The sequence below is a fragment of the Equus przewalskii genome, chromosome 25 (genome assembly GCF_037783145.1).
Source record: "Equus przewalskii isolate Varuska chromosome 25, EquPr2, whole genome shotgun sequence".
Classification (NCBI taxonomy): domain Eukaryota; kingdom Metazoa; phylum Chordata; class Mammalia; order Perissodactyla; family Equidae; genus Equus; species Equus przewalskii.
The window spans coordinates 32,892,079-32,905,529 of NC_091855.1; the positions used below are offsets into that span (position 1 = coordinate 32,892,079).

Here is a 13,451-nt window from a genome sequence, read left to right on the forward strand (position 1 = left end):
TGATAACTGTTCAGTGCTTTGAAGACAACCAAGAGCAAAAGTCTGGAAGGCAGCTGGATACACTAGGCCACAGGGCATATCTCCTCCCACCTACCACAGTGCTTGGCACGTGCTCAATAAATATGTATCACATCAAATTAGTCTATGTAGCATTTTTTGCCCAAAGTAGTTAAAGATATGTATTGATGCAGTTTCATTCTCATCAAATCACCCTTATGACCAGAGAACATATCTAAAACTGTAGCTGAGGTTAAAATTGAAGTCACCAGGCCATGTTTCCACAGGATCAAATCCATAACTTTAGTTTAATGAACATCAAAAGCTAATCAATTACACAGCATCTAGACTAGTTGAAATTCTTGAATAGTATCTTCACTGATCCTGGCACATCCTACGAGGTCCTTCACAATCTTGCTTCAGTCTACCTTTCCAGCCTTGCTAGCAACTTCCCGATGCTTCCCCAGGACAATAGGCCCTATTGTACCTCCATGCCTTCGCACGCATTGGGCACATTGCCTGGAATGTGCTTTCTCTCACTAGTGAATTTGCACATCTCTCCTTCCAGATGCAACTAGGGCATTACCTCTTCTGTGAAGGCTTCCCTGATTTCTCCCAGCTGAGTCCCTTTCCTGTGACCCAACAGCCCTCTGTTCATAACACAACCATAGAATCTATGGGGTATGGTAATTATTTGGCCACTTGTCTGCCTGAGACACGCTGAGGGAAAGCATTATAAATTGTTCAAAATTGTATCCCCAGTGTTTAGCATGATACCTTGCACGCAGGAGGCATTCATTACATACTTGTTGAATAAGTAAATAAAATAATAGGAAGATGTTATTTCTAGATTTCAGCAACAAGATTTAAAATGTGTTTTAAGTGATCTTAAAACTGTAAACTAATGCCAAAAAGCAGGTCACTTTTTACTCATACAGTGAGCAAAATAAATCATCATTTTAGAAACCTCAATTTCTTAATACATATGATATAGTAAAAAACAAGCAGACAAAATTCAGAGGGAAAGGAATGCTTGCATAATATTTGCTCTTTACTTATCACTGCATCTGATATAGGGAAACGATAAGGAAAAAAAGGCACAATTCCATGGTTCAATGTGTGATTCACAAGAAAAAGAAAGACCATGAGTGGTGATATCTTTTAAATTATATATTCAGAAAACTCATTGGTATTTGGAGCTATAAAGTAGTCAAATCTTTATTTCATAATCTTGTAGGATAAAAAGCAAACGTTTTTCAGTTTTTCCTAGGAGAAAATGTATGTGGATTTCAACCATGTGTTTATTACTACTTAAAAAGAGAAACAATCTAATAATACAAAATAACTCTCTATATATACTCAAGTTCTTTCACACTGTTTTCCTGCAGGATCATATACTTTATTTTTTAAAAGGAAAAAGATTCATTCCATCTGAAGAGAAACAGAAGCATATCTTATTTTTTAAAGTGAATCCTCTAAGGGTTATCAAGTAATGTTAAGCTATGTAAACACATCCCCACTGTCCCCCCCCCCCCCGCTCTTAATTTGTCTTAATCTTCCATGATAACACACAAGCAAACGCATTAAATGCAAATGCAAGCCCCTTCTCTAAAAAGGATAGAGAAGTTTTCATTCAGCTTGGCTCTCACATTGTCGTAACATGATCACTTTCCAAAGCCAATGCATAATAGTTTGCTATTCCTAAAGCTCTGACGTGCAAACACATTAGTCTAAGTTTTATACATCGTGCTGCTCTTTAAAAGCCTTAGAAACAGCGTTCCCACAACTAGCTCCACCTGCTGTCACAATAGTCAAACCTAAAATTACCACTTCACAAAGACTTCCAGTAATTCTACTGCCATCAGATTTCACACCCAATGAGAAATGCATTACCTGTGTCCACCCCTGGGGTGAAGGAATATGTTCAGAACATTCTAATTTCCAACACATCCTGGGGTCTTCTGTGTACACTGCTCCACTAGTAACAGCTCCTTAAACACACTTTACTGTAGTTACACATTAGGATCACAACAACATTGGGAACCACACAGACCTAGGCGCTTATTGGAATTTCTGATTAATCTGTCTACAGAAGGCATTCAGAAATCATTTGGGTAGTCGGACTCTATCAGTACCTTGTAGACTTTTTTTTTCAGCTGCAGGGAAGTTTCTTTTGTATAAAACAGGAAAGCCTGATTGTGGAGGAGATGAATGTAGAGCTGTTTGGTTTGGAGTGAGGTGGGCTCCCCACCATTCCCTGTCCAGCACTGCCCCTGGAAGTGCCCCCACAGGACCCAGGAGCCAGGATCACGCCTTGAAGACCACTGACACCGGGACCAATGATCTTTACAAACCCTTCCAGACTCTGCAAGCTTGTGCGTTTTCCAAACCACTGGAAACATTTCCTTCCATTTTATAAACTACTCTTGGCAAAATGGATCCTTTTCATGTTCTATAATGAATAAGTATTTTACTTTCCAAACTACTTAATGCATGTGATTTAGATCTGCCATATAGAGAGTCAGACTAGGAATGTTATCTTTTCCACTTTTTTGTTTTTAAGCAGTTTCCCTAGGAGGGTAATCATCTTTCACCACAGGGGTGGATATATTCAAAAAGCCCAATAAAACTATATAAATTTTTTCTTTGAAAGTTTCATTATGTATATTTCTTTGTGGTTCACACTTCTAAGCTTCAGGGTCAGTACACATAGAGAAATCCCCTTGAAAATGTAGTAGTCTAGTTTCTGGCTATCACAGTGAACTTGAATTAGAAACTGCAATAAAGCTGGGGAGAGTGAAGGAGAAAACAATAAAAATACCAAGTTATTTAGACTGTAAGTCTGGTCCTAGATTTAGTAGAAAAGGGAGGGTTCACATTCACTGTGTCATTATATTAATTTTTCCAGGGATTGAAAAATGCCTAAAAATGAGCGTTTAAAAGGATTAAGTGGCCTTTAAAAGGTATAATGCAAGCCTTCTCTAGTTTGAGAAATAAAATTCAGATTATGACTTCTGGAGGCCAGGAGAAAAATAAAAAGATAAAATGTGTTCGCATAAAAATATTGTAAGGACGGGAGGTGAAAGCGTCATCAACAATGGTGAGTTGTCACAGTAAGATGGATAAGTGAATCCAGAGGACTAATATTTTCTTCCAGCTTCTTGCAGAGAATCAGGGAATAAAGAGAAAAGAATCTACCTTAATGGGAGAAATCAGGTTTTACTATATCCTTGGGAGGAAAATGAAAAGGAAGAGTGAAAACAGGTTGGAGTAGAACAGAGAAATCTGAACCAATAAAACATTATTTCGATCAAACATAGACAGGAATCATTGCCTTTTTTATTATGTACATCTCCTGCTCATAAACCTTCAAAGGTTCCTCAGTGTTAATAGTGCAAAGTCCTGATACCTTATTCTGGAATTTAAAGCTTCATTATTCCTTCTAGGTGAACTGGTCCTTAGCCCCCTTGCCCAACTCTCAGCTTCCATGAGGGCAGCTGACTCTGCTGAACACAATTTGTTTATAGGTATGTATGCATTATACTCCTTGCTGGTGTGGAAGGTAAAAATATTCAGAGGAGGAGGTAAAAATAGTCCAAGGAGGTGGATTCTGCTTAACAGTGGGACTCTAATTAATAGTGTGACAGCTTTGGGTATGCAAATCTGAGGAAGGGCAGGAAAGAGGGGATATTGTAAAAAGAGGGACAAGGATCTGGGAAAGAGATTTCAGCCTCTGAGGGTGGACACCGTGGGGGAAGAGGGTCTGGGAGAGAAACCCCGCAGGGGGGGCCTGCAGAAAGAGTGCTTACAGAGGACAGAGCGCTCGCCTGGCCTTTTCCATTGCTAGATGTGGAGAGTGAGTGAGAAAGCCACTTCTCTGCACCGTCAGCAGATGCGCTTCAGCAAAGTCTACATGGCGTACAACATTCTCATGGGAGTGGAGTATGCGGGGTAAATCTAAACTCATGCTGAGTTCTTCATCCACCCTAGCACCCGCAGAGCACAGAGCATAGGCCAAGCTTGCAGCTGGCATCTGCGTCCATTCATTCATTCACTATGTTCTCTTCTTTGCTTCTCCACCTTTTCAAGTCCCACCCATCCTTCCACATCCCATTCTGGCCCACACCTCCTACAGGAAGGGAGTGTCGCCCTCCTCTAAACTCTTTGAGGTTTTCTTGTCTATAGTACTCATTTGACATCTGGCCATAAAAGAAGTGACAATACTTCTTTCATCTTCCCTATCATATATTATATATTTTTTAAATGTCTTTAGGTCAGCACCTGTGTATCCTAACTCTTTTCTATCCCTATGATGAAATATAGTCAGCATCCTCTAAATGGGTAATTAAATAAGTTAATTTAGAGGTGAATAGCTGTAGGCAATACCACAAAACGGTCCAGTGATTATGATTTCAAGAGAAGGTAAGTGTAATGTGTGTTTCCTGATTATAGAAAAGAAGTAAGAGGTCAATTGAAATCTGAAGTCAAACCAACAAAACCCTGCTATACCTGCGATACTGTGGCCTTAGTTCCTTAGGCAGGAGCCCAAAATAACAAAACATACACAATAAAAAAGTTGTTTACAATAGAGCTTAAAAGACTAGAAAAGGGAGATTTAAATTTAAATTTAGGAAAAGAATACATTTAATAGTCAGCTACCTGGCTCAAAACAACTCAGACAAAATAGTAATAAATAAACGCATACAAGCCAACTGGCCATTGACTTCATCATCCACAAATTATTTTTCAATGCAACTGATACTAGATAGCACAACTGAGTTCAACAGTCCAGAATCACTGTTATGATGAATCAGTCTCTTCGATTTTTCCATTGTTTAAAGTTGAAGGTTAAAAGTAAGTTCCTGGAAAGCTTTTTCTTTCTTAAGTCTGAAAGTAAAATACGTTTATTGTTTTAAAAGGGCAATAACATAAGAAAACAGATAGAAAAAAACCACAATCTAATCACTCAGTGAAAACAAAATTCTGATGTACTTTGTTCTGCTTTTTTTCCTTAGGCAGATTTTACACAGATCTGGGAATAAAAACACACAGACAGCTGTGTGAGGATTCAGTGGGGCAATTTTCATGGTTCTTATTCATGGCATTTGGCATATTAAGCAAAAGTCCCATAAGTCTTAGCTGTTATTATTCATATAAAACACTCTACAATTTATCCCACAATGAAGTCAAATCATCTGGGACCACACACAGTCTTTGCCCTTCATGGAATTGCCCAGACACGTTTGGCATTAAACCACTCGTCTACACTGAAGAAAGTTTAATCAACAGCCCTACAAAATCCACTAACGGATTTATTGAACAGTTTGCGGACATCAATGTCCACTCATCCAGTCTCTCCTCCATGAGACACTGTGGAAGAAATATCCCACGTCAGGGAAAATTATGCCTCTCTAGAAAAGGAGTTTCCATAGTATAGATGCTGATCGCTGCCCTGGGTTGATTCCCTATTTGCTCTGGACACCAGGTAGCTCAGAACCAAACTTGACATCAACCTCCAGCAACTGCACAGAACTTGCCTTATGTGTGCTGACCACTCCTGACTTCAACTCAATGATTAAGTTCCCAGGGGAATGAACACTGGTCTGAACACTGTCACAGTGACTAATATGACCCATGCCACTATTAAGATCAAGGGAAGGGTTTATCGATTGGTTGAGAGGTAAGCCTGGAGATCAGACCACTGCGGTCTGCGACTTACTAGCTAGGTTGCCACCTGAGCAAACTATTTAACCTCACTAAGCTTCAGGATTTTTTTTAACTTATAAAATGGGGATAATCCTAATATCATAGAGTTGTATTAAATTTAACAATCCATGCATAGTGTTTATCACAGAGTCTGCACATGATAAGGATTCAGGAAATCATAGCTATCATTATCTACGATAATAAACACTGTAACCGTGTAAAAGTATTTTGTAAACAAATAAAGAACCATCAAATGCCAGGATGAAGATATTTTACTATTCTTCTCTGGAGTCCAGTCTCCTTATTTTAATAAAGGGAATAGGTGACAGTTTCTTAGGTCTCTTCTAGGTGTAAACTTCTTTCATTCTCTATACTTAGAGAAGATATGAAATGCGTCAAGAGAGCAAGAGTTGTAAAGAAGTAAAGTCCTGTAAAAGAGGTAGCAATAGTGTATGCTGGAGGCAGCCCCAACAGTGATCTGCTGCTTCCTCAAACAAGTGGCTTGATTTTTTTCTTCCTACTAATACAATTCCTTGTTCCTGGTGCCTAAGCAGTTTTTACTGATACTCGTTAGATTATGGGCATTAAAGACATCAGTAGCACCTTTTTGCTACTCATTCTGGCTGCCCTCAAATTCTCTCAGCCTGACTTTCCTTCAGACATTCTGTTCTTATTTTAATGGCTTTGACTTAATTTTTTGCTCTTCTTAATCTTCACAAGGACCCTGGACAGAAATGACCCACCTTTTAGGGAGACCAGAAGGTCTTGGGAAGTAGTGGGATCTGGGTATTGGATACTGTGTGAAGCGTGTGCATCATCAGAACTCTGCCAGGTCAGGGTCAATCCAGGATGTGAGTCTGGACCTCACCCAGGAAGCTGGGCAGCACTGGGTTCTGCACAGAGAACCCTGTGGGGTGGCATGCTGGAGACCTGGCACGACCTTGTCTGGATGGAAGAAGAGCTACAGCGAGCACGAGAATTCCCAAGTCCCAGCTACCCAGAAGAACTTTGGAAAGTTGATTACCTGAGTAAGTAGCTCCCAGAAAACCAAGGCCAACATTTCAGTTGTTCTTCAAGGTCAAACCATTAAGGAGAGCAACAATACATTTGGAAAAACATTTAATCTGTGCATAAACCCTCTTTCTTCAAGAAAAATAACATGTAAATATAACTCATGTTACTGAAAGGGAGAAAAGAGGGAGCTGATGGTCTGAAATCGGTTCGGTATTGAACAGTTCTTATAGAAAAAATTTACGTTAGCAGCAATCAGAGTTCAGCAGTGAGTTCTTGCTAGGATGGCTATTCTAATATTTCCCCTGGATGTTTGTGGTCTTGAGACTTCCCTTACAAGTGAACACTAATTGAAGCTAGTTGGAGAGTTAGTAACCTGGCTATTCCTCTAATCATGAAGAAAGTGATGCTTTGAGAAAGGTAATTTGCCAGTGATATCAAGACCAGAAGAGGAAGGGAAAAGACTGGGAGTTTGTAGACTAAGGAGAGCCCTTTCACAGTAATTGGAGCAAGGTGCTAAGAATCTACACTTTGATCTCATCCTTCCAACCCAATCCTTGCTCTGATGGGTCCCCTGAATCTCTCAGATGACTAATTTACTTTGCAACCTTTTGAAATATATTTTAAAATTAATTATTAAGAGAAGACGCTATGAAAGGAAGCATCCTAATGATTTGACTGAAAAGTAGATGTGAGAGTAGATGTAATATTCTTCATATTAAATGCAAGGAAATGCATACAGGAGCAGGTCCATGAGCATATCATCAAAGACAGGAAGCCTTACTCCTAGGGAAGACTATTTTCAGTATCAAAAAACTCCAGTTTTGACAGGATTGAGACAAAAAAACAATCCACTAACTGGGAAAAAATATTTGCAAGTCATATATCTGACAAAGGCTTAATATCCATAATATATAAAGAACTCTCACAACTCAACAACAAAAAATCAAACAACCCGATCAAAAAATGGGCTGAAGACATGAACAGACATTTCTCCAAAGAAGATATACGGATGGCCAATAGGTACATGAAAAGATGCTCATCATCGCTGATCATCAGGGAAATGCAAATCAAAACTACACTTAGATATCACCTTACACCCATTAGAATGACAAAAATATCTAAAACTAATAGTAACAAATGTTGGAGAAGTTGTGGAAAAAAAGGAACCCTCATACACTGCTGGTGGGAATGCAAACTGGTGCAGCCACTATGGAAAACAGTATGCAGATTCCTCAAAAAATTAAAAATAGAACTACCATACGATCCAGCCATCCCACTACTGGGTATCTATCCAAAGAGCTTGAAGTCAGCAATCCCAAAAGTCCTATGTACCCCCATGTTCACTGCAGCATTATTTACAATAGCCAAGACATGGAAGCAACCTAAGTGTCCATCAACAGATGAATGGATAAAGAAGATGTGGTACATATATACAATGGAATACTACTCAGCTGCAAAACAGAACAAAATCATTCCATTTGCAATACCATGGATGGACCTTGAGAGAATTATGTTAAGTGAAATAAGCCAGCGAGAGAAGGATAATCTGTGTATGACTCCACTCATATGAGGAATTTTAAAATGTGGACTAAGAACAGTTCAGTGGATACCAGGGGAAAGGTGGGGTCGGGGGTGGGCACAAAGGGTGAAGTGGTGCACCTACAACACAACTGACAAACATTAATGTACAACTGAAATTTCACAAGATTGTAACCTATCATTAACTCAATTAAAAAAAAAAAGAAAAAAAAAAGATTTGAACACACACCAGGCAAAAAAAAAAAACCTCCAGTTTTGAAGCAATCCTTAGGCCATCATGAATTTGAGAAAATGTTCCATAATAATGCAGTCTTCGTTAGATAGGAGAGAACTCAGGCATGGGAGAAACCACATGAAGGTAGTGAATATAGAGGGACACTTGTCCAAAACTTAAAGGTCCAATGCACATCCACGCTCACATCTAAAGGAAGCTCTGTGACTGTAACAAATGTGAGAAATATTTCTGCATGAAGTCAAAATTCAAGAATTAGAGAACTCATAAAGGAGAGGAAATTCTGTATATTTCATGAACATATCTTCAGCCAGAAGTCAAACCTCTCTCAAACATCAGAGAAAAGGAAAATACAGAGAAGGAAGCAAATAATGGATACCTGGAGCAAACTGCTGCCACAAATCAGTCCTCACTTTCTATCAGAGCACTCACACACAGGAGAAACCTTTAGAATGTAACGAAGGTGGGAAAATCTGCCAGAATTTACCCTTCGGTGTACATCAAATTATCCACATGAATGTAGCACAAATGGGGAAACATTTTTATGAAGTAGTATTTCACTAAACATGACATAATACATATGAGGGAAAAACTTATGACATTGAATGTGGGAAAAAGTTCTGTTGGAAGTCAACCTATACTCTACTTCAGAGAACTTAATATACCAATAAAGAAGGTGGGAAATCTTTCTTCCAGAATAACACCTCTCTGTACACCAAAGAACTAATTAAGGAAAGAAAATCTTCCATGAGAAGTCAAATCCTTAATTCACAATCAGAGAACATACATAAGGGAGAAAATCTTTAAGAAGAATGAATGTGAGAATGCCTGCAGCAACATCACACTTGCTATATCAAAAAAGTCACATCACAGAGAAACGCTACATAAATAAAATGAGCGGGGGAAGATCTTCACCCAGATAGAGTAACTCACTGAGCACTGGGGGATTCCTAAAGGAGAGAAATCCTATCAACATAGAGATCCTCCTGCCAGAAGCTACGGAAATCTTTGCAGATTAGAATATTCGCATAGAAACCCAAAGAAAAAAATGTAGGGAAGCCTTCACCACGAAGTTATAACTAACTGAACACTAAAGAAACAATATTTGAGGAGCCAGCCCTGATGGCCTAGTGGTCAGGTTCAGCATGCTCTGCTTCAATGGCCAGAGTTTGGTTCCTGGGTGCAGACCTACACTGCTCTGTTAGCGGCCAGGCTGTGCTGGTGGCCCACATACTAAAAAACAGAGGAAGATTGGCATGGATATTACCTCAGGGTGAATCTTCCTCAGCAAAAAAAAAAAAAAAAAAATAAATATATATATATATATATATATAAAAAAGATAAAATTTATCTTTTTTAAAAAAAGAAACAATATTTGAATATTTTGAAAGTGTTAAAATTTTTAACAAGAAATTCAAAACCTGGGGAAATTTCATCAAGTTAGGGATTATGTCAAAAACATGTTCCCCTAGTAATAATATTGTTCTAAAAGTCATGTTCCATATATGATACCGAGTCTTGTATACAAAAAAAAATCCAGCAAACTCTTTTGTAAATCCAACATGTATAAATAAAAAGATTTTTAAAAAAGAAAAAGTCAAACCAGTCAAAAGGACATAGGTGCCAGCTTGAGAGGGTACTCAATGGCTGTGACAATGAGTGCTAAAATAATTCAGTACCGTAATGAATCACAAATCTTTAAAAACATACAAATTCATGAGTCCATACTGATAATAGACAGGTAGACAGATACATCAATTGATCAGGAAGAAGGGAGGTCTCTGGTTTATACTACAATGCCACAGGTTAACTGAAAGAAGCACTGGGATTAGAAAATCATTATTCTGCAACCCTTATGGCAAAAAGTGAATCAGACAAGACTCATGAATGGATATCAAAACTAGGGGGAAACCTTGATGAGAAGCAGAATATTTGCATGGTCTTAACCGTGTATCTCCACAGACTACTTATTAGTTGCAAGGGAAGAAAATAAAAACAAATAATCCAATGGAAAACTTGGACAACATCTTGACTGGTGATGAAAATTAATATCATCTGAGAGACAGACGGACATTGTGTGCCCCCAGACGTGGCACTCTGAGAGGGACATACCACCTAAACAGTATTCTGGCTGAGGATGCTTAACTTCAACCCAATTACAGAGAAGCACCAGGAGAACACAAATGAGGAATGTTCTCAAAACAAAACAGAACAGTGAGAGGTGGGCTATTTCCTCAAAAATATCAACGTTATAAAAAGGGCAAGAAACAAAAAAACGTCTACAGAAATGTCCCACATTAAAGGAGGCTAAAGAGACATGACACCAAAGACTAATTCCTGTACTAAAGCAGAAAAGATGCTGTATTAAGGACATTAGTAGATCAAGTGACAACACTGGAATATAGATGGTAAATTAGATAAAAATTCAGTGTCAACAATGGAACAGAAGTGAAAGCCCAGAAATAAAGCCACGCATCCACAGATAGCTAATCTTTGACAAAAGAGCTAAGAACACGCAGAGGAGAAAGGAAAGTCTCTTCAATAAATGGTGTTGGGAAAACTGGACAGCCACATGCAAAAGAAGGAAAGTAGACCATTATCTTTCACCATACACAAAAGTTAACTCAAAATAGATTAAAGACTTGAAGGTAAGACGTGAAACCATAAAACTCCTAGAAGAAAATATAGGCAGTACACTCTTTGACATCAGTCCTAGAAGGATCTTTTCAAGTACCGTGCCTACTTGGGCAAGGGAAACAAAAGAAAAAATAAACAAATAGGACTTCATCAGACTAAAGAGCTTCTGCAAGGCAAAGAAAACAAGGAACAAAACAAAAAGACAACCCACCAACTGGAAGAAAATATTTGCAAATAATATATCCGACAAGGAGTTAATCTCCAAAATATATAAAGAACTCACACAAGTCAAAAACACAAAAAACAAACAACCTGATCAAAAAAAGGGCAGAGGATATGAACATTTTTCCAAAGAAGATATACAGATGGCCAATAGGCACATGAAAAGATGTTCAACATCACTAATCACCAGGGAAATGCAAATCAAACTACAATGAGATATCACCTTACAGCTATTAGAATGGCTATAATTACCAAGACAAAAAACAACAAATGTTGGGGAGGATGTGGAGAAAAGGGAACCCTCATACACTGCTGGTGGGAATACAAACTGGTGCAGCCACTATGGAAAACAGTATGGAGATTTCTCAAAAAATTAAAAATAGAAATATCATACGACCCAGCTATGTCACTACCGGGTATTTGAAATCAACAATTCAAAGAGACTTATGCACCCCTATGTTCATTGCAGCATTATTCACAACAGCCAAGACATGGAAGCAACCCAAGTGCCCGCTGACTGATGAATGGATAAAGAAGATGTGGGGGATGGATACACACACACACACACACACACACACACACACACCCCCCACAATGGAATACTACTCAGCCAGAAAAAAAGACAAAATTGTCCCACTTGCAACAACATGGATGGAACTTGAGGGTATTATGTTAAGCGAAATAAGCCAGACAGAGAAAGACAAACACCATAGGATTTCACTCTATGTGGAAGATAAACAAATACATGGACAAAGAGAACTGATTAATGGTTATCAGATGGGAAAGGGGTTGGGGGGTAGGCATAAGGGGTAAAGGGTTACACATATATGGTGACTGACAAATAATAATGTATAACTGAAATTTCACAATGTTATAAACTATTATGAGCTCAATAAAATAAAAAAATAGCATCAAAATAAATTTATGAAATTGATAGGTACATTCTGGTTACATATAATACACAGAGAGGAGGGGGTAGCGGTAGAAAGTGCAAATGAGAAGGCGAATAGGGTAAATGTTAACAATAAGTGAATCTGGTTAAAGGGTACACATCTATTCTCTGTATGTCCTATTATTATCGTGCAACTTTTGTAAGCTTTAAATAATTTCCCAAAAATGGTAATTTTTAAACAGCCAATCCAGCATGCTCTGGATCCTATTCCCTCAAACAATAGGTATTCGTCTCTCTCATCCTTTTCTCTCTTCACTAGATCCACTAGATTCCATTAAGCTTAGAAACATACTCTTCATATTCCACAAAAAAAAAAAAAGCAAACAAAACCTTTCTTGATCCTACTCAAAGACTTATCTACTCACATTGTCACACTTTCTGACTTTCCATTTATCTTCCACACACTCCAGCCTGGCCTCTGCCCTCACCACGTACTGAAACTGCTCTTGCTAAAGTCACCAAACACACCCAGTTTGCCAGCTCCAAGGGATCCTCTCCAGTTCTTAAGCTACAGGACCTTTCCTCAGCCTTTGACGGTCTTGACCACACCCTCTTCCTGGAAATAGCCACCTCTCCTGGCTTTAGATCAAACACTCCCGATTTTCCTCCTTCCCCAATCCTTATCCTCTGACTTCCAGTGGTAACAGTCCCCAAGCTTCTCAGTGCATTCTGTCTCTCGAGGTGGTCTCATCCATTCCCATGGCTTTAAAAACCATCTACAAGCTGATGACTCCCAAATTCATTTCTTCAGCCCAGAGCTTTCCTCTGAAGTCCATATTCATACAGCCCGATTGCCTTGACATCGTTGATCGAAGCTTCTCAAACTTAACATATTCAAAATGGAACTCTTGGTCTCCCCGAACCCCGAATCTTCTCCCCTAGTCTTCCCATTTCAGTAAGTGCCACATCCATTCATTCAAGTCAAAAAACTCAGAATCATCCTTTGGATGTTGAAATTATAAGCAACATTTTTTTCTTTATGCTTTTCGATGTTTCAAAATTCCTATAATAAACATACATTATACTTATAAATACATGAATTAATCAAAATTAAAAGAACCAAAACCTTTATCTTTTGGGTAACGGGAAACAAAACAAAGATGTGCTTAAACATAATGTTTTATAGTCTCTATATTTGTTCTTAACTTTAGT

At 38.5% G+C, this 13,451-nt stretch overlaps 1 protein-coding gene across 17 annotated transcripts in view; it reads right to left on the reverse strand.

Moving 5' to 3' along the window:
* The window catches only part of EFCAB11 (EF-hand calcium binding domain 11), a 138,958-nt gene that overhangs the window by 120,632 nt on the left and 4,875 nt on the right, over positions 1 to 13,451 (reverse strand). The window lies entirely within an intron of this gene.